We start from the raw sequence: 6,842 nt of genomic DNA, 5'->3' as shown, positions 1-6,842 counted from the left end.
GTAAAAAAAAAAAAAAAAACATTTGTGTTCATCAGCAATCATGGGGAATATTGGCCTGTAGTTTTTTTTATGTTTGCTTATTTGTCTATTTTTGGGTTTTTTGGGTTTTTTTTTTTTGTGGTTGTTGTTGTTAAGTTTTTTACTGGTTTTAGTATCATGGTAATTCTGTTCTAATATAATTAGTTAGGGAGAATTTCCTCCACTTCAGTTTTGTGGAATAGTTTGAGAGGCATTGATGTTAGTTCCTTATAAGTTTGGGATAATTTAGCAATAAAACCATCTGATCCTGGACTTGTTTTTTTTAGAAGACCTTTTGTTAATGATTAAATTTTATAACTCATTATTTTTGGCTTCAGGTTACCTATTTCTTTCTGATTCAAACTTGGTAAGTTGTAAGTGTCCAGAAACTTATTTTTCTCTAGACTTGCCAATTTGTTAGCATATAGTTGTTAATAATACCCTGTAATAATCTTTATGTTTCTGTGCTTATCAGTAGAAATGTCTCATTTCTCATTTCATTTATTTGGATCTTTTCCCCTTTTTCTTGGTCAATCTAGTTAGTTATTGGTTCATTAATTTTGTGGATTTTTTTTTTCAGTTCTGTTACATTGATTTTTTTGTATTTCTAAAAAATTTCTATTTCATTGAATTCCATTCTGATCTTTATTACTTCTTTATTTTTAAGAATTTTGGGTTTGGTTTGTTCTTGATGTGTATCCTTAATAATCTTGTGTTTGGTTATTTCCTTGAGGTGTATCCTTAAGTTATTTATTTAAAATCTTTCTACTTTTTCGTTATAGTGCTTTTTTTTTTTTTTTTTTTTTACTATGTACTTCCTTCTTAGCACTGCTCTTGTTGTATCATATAGGTTTTAATATGATGTGTTTTTATTTTCTTTTGTTTTCACAATTTGTTTGATTTTATTTTTAGTTTTTTCATTGACCCATAGGTCATTTAGGAGCAAGTTGTTTAATTTTTATGCATTTGTACAGTTTTCAAAGTTCCTCCTGGTTTTGTTTTCTAGATTTATTCTACTGTGGTTTGAGAAGATAATTTCCATTTTAAAAATTTTTGTTGAGACTTGTTTTTTGGCCTAATATGTGGTTTCTCGTTGGAAAATATTCCATGTTCTGTTGAGAAGAATGTGTACTTTTGCAGCTGTTAGATGATATGTTCTGTAAATGCCTTTTAGGTCTATTTTGTCTAAAGTGCAGTATAAATCCCAATGTTTCTATGTTGATTTTCTGTCAAGATGAATTTCCAATACTGATAGCAAAGTGGTGAAGTACCCAACTATAATTGTGTTGCAGTCTATTTCTCCCTTTTGATCTAATAATGTTCACTTTATACACCTGGGTGGTCCAGTGTTGGGTGCATATGTATTTAGAATTGTTATATTTTCTTGCTGAAATAATTCCTTTATTATAATATAATGACCTTTTGTGTCTCTTTTACTTTTTGTGAATTAAAGTTTGTTTTATCTGAAATAAGTATACTTAATCTTGCTAACTTTTGGTTTCCGTTTGTGGGGAATATATTTTTCTTATCTCTTCACTTTCAATGTATATGTGCCTTTACAGGTGAGGTGAGTTTCATGTAGGCCACATGTAGTTAGGTCTTTAAAAAAATCATTCAGGCAGTCTATAACTTTTAAGTAGAGAATTTAATCCCATTTCATAATTCAAGGTTATTATTGAGAACTGAACACTTATTCTTGATAATTTCTTAAACGCTTTCTGATTATTTTGTGTATCCTTGTTTCTTTTTCCTTTCTTAGTGTTTATTATTCTGGTTTGGTGGTTTTCTGTCCTGGTAACATTAGATTCTTTTCTCTTTCTCATTTGCGTATCGCCTGTACCAGTGAGTTTTATACTCTGTGTTTTCATGATGGTAGATACCATCATTTAACTTCTACATGTAGGACTCCCTTAAGCACTTATTATAGGGTTTGTCTATTGGTGATAAATGCCCTCAGTTTTTGCTTGTCTAGGAAAGATTTGATTTCTCCTTTATTTCTGTAGTATAGGTTTACTTGGTACAGTATACTTGGCTGGCAGTTTTATTTTTCTTTCAGCACTTTGAATATATCATTTCTTTCTTTCCTGGCCTGTAAGTTTTTCTGATGATAAATACTATATTAGTCTGATGAGGATTCCTTTATATGTGACATGATGGTTTTCTCTTACGGTTCTTAAAATTATTTCTTTGTCTCTGACTTCTGACATTATTACTACAATGTTCCTTGGAGAAGATCTTTTTGAATTAAATATACTTGGTGGATTTGAACTTCCTGTATCTGGATGTATATATCTCTTGCAAGACTTGGAAATTTTCAGCTATTATTTTATTAATAAGTTTTCAATGATTTTGCCCATCTCTTGCCCTTCTGGAACTCTTGAAATTTAAACATTTATGTACTTTATAGTGTCAAATATGTCATGTGGGCTTTCTTCATTATTATTTTTTCTTTTTTCTTTATTTTTTTTTTCTTTTGGTTGGATTGATTTATTTCAAAAGATCTGTCTAAGAGTTTGGAAACTATTTATCCTGCATGAGGTAGTCTATTCTGCATTGTATTTTTTATTTTACTCCATTCCTCAGTTCCAGGATTTCTGTTTGGTTCTTTTTTATGGCATCTATTTGTTGAATTTGTCATCTTGTTCATAAATTTATTATTATTTCTTTGTTTACTTGTGCTTCAGTATACATGTGGGTTTGGTTCCAGGATCTCCAACATATACCAATATCCACACATACTCAAATCCTATAGTCAGCATTACAGAACTCATGTATATGAAAAGTCTGCCTTCCATATATGTGGGTTTTGCAATGCCAAAATACTGTATTTTTAATCTGCATTTGGTTGTAGAAGGAAAACCTCAGATATGGAAGATTTACTGCATTTATTAAACAAAAATGCACGTGTAAGTGTACCCACATGGTTCAAACCCATGTTGTTCAAGGGACAACTGTATTGTTTATGTGCATTCTGTTATATCTCACTGAATTTCTTCAAAATTATTACTTTGAATTCTTTTTCAGACATGTAATAGATTTCCTTTTCATTAGGATCTGTTATAGGAGAAATATTGTGTTCTTCTAGATGCTACATGTTTCCTTATCTTTTCATGTTTCTTGTGTTCTTATGTTCATATATGTGCATCTGGTGTAATAGTCACTTTTTCCAATTTTATGCAATGGTTTCCACAGGAAAATATATTTTTCTATATATTTATTTATAGTGTTGGCTTGGTAGACTACTCTGGCTTTGATTCTGGGTAGGTACAGTAATGTAGTTTCTGTATGACTTCTTCAGCTACAATCACTGTCAGTGGTGTCTGTTTCTCAGTGGCTTAGGCTGCACTTGTTATTAGAGGCTATGGTGAAGCTTTCCCAGGGATAGTAATGCCAGGAAGGTTAGGCAGGCTGGTCCTTGAGCCTCAAGAAAACTTGCTTATGTGCCAGCAGTGACAGTTGTGGGCTGGGTGGGTGGAAGGGTCCTTGGGCCCCTGGGTGGCATATGTGGCATTGTTGATGGCAGAGGCAGTGGCAGACCACCATGCAAGCCCCTTTAGTGCTGCACATGGACACTAGCAATGGAAGCAGTGGGCCGGAAATTCCAGTCCTCTGACCCCTGGGTGGTGCATGAAGATGGGTGCCAGTGATGGTATTAGTGGCAAGCTGGGTAGGCCAGTCTTCAGGTCCCTGTGAGATGCACATAGGCATCAGTGTGGGCAGAGTGGACCCATCCACTGCTCTTTGGATGGTGTGCACTGGCACCAGCAAATAGAACGAATTCATCCCCAGAACCCTGAATAACACATGTGGACACTGGTGGAAGTGATCATAGTGATGTTGTCCTTAAGGCCCCTGATGGTACATGTGTGCACTGGTTGCAATGGGTGAGGCATGTACAGAGCCTTTACTTTTAACCACTATGTTGTGTTGCTTATCAGGATAGATATTGTTTTCCTTATTCAGTGATGTTTTCAGTTAAAAAGTTCAGAGAGAAAAAAAAAATAACTTTCCAAAATTCAGATACCTACTAAGTGGCACAGAAAGTATTTGAAACAGGACTAATTGGTTCTTAAGCCCATGTATTTTAAAATAAGTCATGATATTGCCCACATCTTTGTAAGAACTATAAATGTGCATTTAAATTTTTGGCCGGAAATATTGCCTAGTAATCTCAAGAGTAGGCAAGGTTACAGGCCTGAATTAACTTTTAATAGTGGGTTATTAGTGAAAATATCAGCACAATCTGCAAAGTCCCTTTACCATCACACTTGGTTTGAAATTGCTACTCTGAACGCTGGTGGATGCACTAATAACTGTGAGCTATTAGTGCTGTTGTTATTGTTGCCTGGAAAATCACAGGAGGATGACACTTTTCACTGATTGCCACAGCCAGAGTTTCCTCTGATGAGATGTGTTTGGTAAATAAAGTTCTAGTTAATTACTTATAATCCTATTTGCACATATGTTCCTGATAATTATCACCAAAGGCAAAAGACCAGTGGATGCTGAGAGCAGAAATACTTAATGGACTGAGTAGGGCAACCTTGTTAAAAAAACAACAGCAACCTGGAAACACCTTTGCCTCACTTCTGCCATAAAGTTGTCTTCATTGTGAGACCTTTACTAGGGTAAGATAAAACAATTACCTTTTTTCCGTTTATAAAGAAGACCTCAATCATTCAGCAGAAATGTATTCGGCATTTACTATGAGCCAAGCACACTTCTGGGTACTGGAAACAATTACATTATGAAAATGACAATCAAATAACTTTCTAATTAAAAAGAAATTGTGTTTTCCAAGACCCTGTCAATTTCACCTAAACTCTTAGGGTTCTTTAAAATTGCCATCATATCCAGCACTCAAACTTGTGATACCACTTCTCTCAGTCCCTGACCCAACAATGTTCCTTTCCTTCCCTTAATGTAGCTGAACCAGGATGGCTTTTTCAAAAGTAATATTTATTCACAATTAGGGAAAGACAGAGGAGATGTACATAAGAATAAGTGAGAACACTTGCCAAGTTTACGAAGTCCAAGCTTCTGTTCCAAATAATGTTGCATTCCTAAGGACTTCAAAAGCACCTGATCTTTGATTCCTACTTTCCCATTTCTCTGCCATTTTTTCCCTCTATCTGAGAGTCAGTCAGCTGCTTACATTGTCATTAACTCACAGAATTGTAAGGAAACCATGTTTGTACTACATGACTTTGAATTTCATCACTTGGTTTTAATCTCCAGACAAATAATTAATTTTCCTAGAGGCAAATGACAAGATGGAAAATGAGCAACTAATCACTATCATTATTAGTAATTTTATTTCCTTTCTAATTTGTGATAGCATATATTTTATTTTCTGTTTCTGATTCATAATTAGACTTTCCAAAATTGTCTATTTCAATTATCTTTCCAATGTGCCAATGCTTGAATTAATTTTCATCTATACTCTCAATGTAATAATTTATGTTCTTAAAGTTAATAATTCATTTCTCATAGTTCCTGAATTAGTCTATTTTTACATTGCCATAAAAAATACCTGAGATTGGGTAATTAATTTTAAAAAAGGTTTAATTGACTCACAGGTCCGCATGGCTAGGGAGGCCTCAAGAAAATTACAATCATGACCAAAGGTGAAGAAGAAGCAAGGCACATCTTACATGACAGCAGGAGAGAGAGTGCAGAGGAAACTGCCACTGTCAAACCATCGGAACTTGTGAGAACTCCCTCACTATCACAAGATCAGCATTGGGGATCAATCACCTCACACCAGGTCTCTCCCTTGACACTTGGGGATTACAATTTGAGATGAGACTTGGGTAGGTACACAGATGTGAACCATATTATTCTACCTCAGCCCCTTCCAAATCTCATGTGCTTTTCACATTTCAAAACCAATCATGTCATCATGTCTTCCAAGCGGTCCCTCAAAGTCTTAACTCATTCCAGCATTAACCCAAAAGTCCAACTCCAAAATTTTATCTGAGACATGGCAAGTCCTTTCTGCCTATGAGCCTGTAAAATCAAAAGCAAGTCAGTTAATTCCAAGATACAATGGGGGTACAGGCATTGAGTAAATGTTCCCATTCCAAATAGGAGAAGTTAGCCCAAATAAAAAGGCTATAGGTCCCATGCAAGTTTGAAACCTTGCAGGGGAACCATTAAATCTTAAAGCTCCAAAATGATAAACTTTGACTCCATGTCTCACACCCAGGTCACACTGATGCAAGAGGAGGGTTCCCATGGTCTCGGGCAGCTCTGTTCCTGTGGCTTTGCAGGGTAATGCCCACCTCCCATCTGCTTTCATGGACTGGCATTGAGTGTCTGCACCTTCACCAGGCACGTGGTGTAAGGTGTTGGTGGATCTACCATTCTGGAGTTTAGAGGGCAGTGGGCCTCTTCTCACATATATTATTTTATATATGTCTTTCATCTTTTTATGAAATCAGCTTTTGTTTTGTGAATTCCCTCATATTTTTATTTTACATGCCATTTATTTTGCCCTTAATTATGTTTTTGCCTCTTATTCTTTTCTGATTTATTCTGTTGATTTCTTTTAACTTTAATTCATTGAAAAGCTGTTATATTTTATTTTTTTCACATATTCAAATTATAATTCAAACCTCTACATTTCTCTCTAAGATGGACTTTAGATGCATTTCTCAATTTTCAAGATCAGCCTGTGCAACATACCAAAACTGTGCCTCTATAAAATAAATAGCAATAATATTTTTTAAATTAGATAAATTTACCTCTATGAAACCAAGGATTTTAAGACAACATGTTAAGCCAGTATGGGCTTCCTCTCCAAACCCAACCAAAGAGGCAAC

This window comes from Macaca thibetana, chromosome X (genome assembly GCF_024542745.1).
Source record: "Macaca thibetana thibetana isolate TM-01 chromosome X, ASM2454274v1, whole genome shotgun sequence".
Classification (NCBI taxonomy): domain Eukaryota; kingdom Metazoa; phylum Chordata; class Mammalia; order Primates; family Cercopithecidae; genus Macaca; species Macaca thibetana.
Note: the sequence above shows the minus strand (reverse complement) of the source record.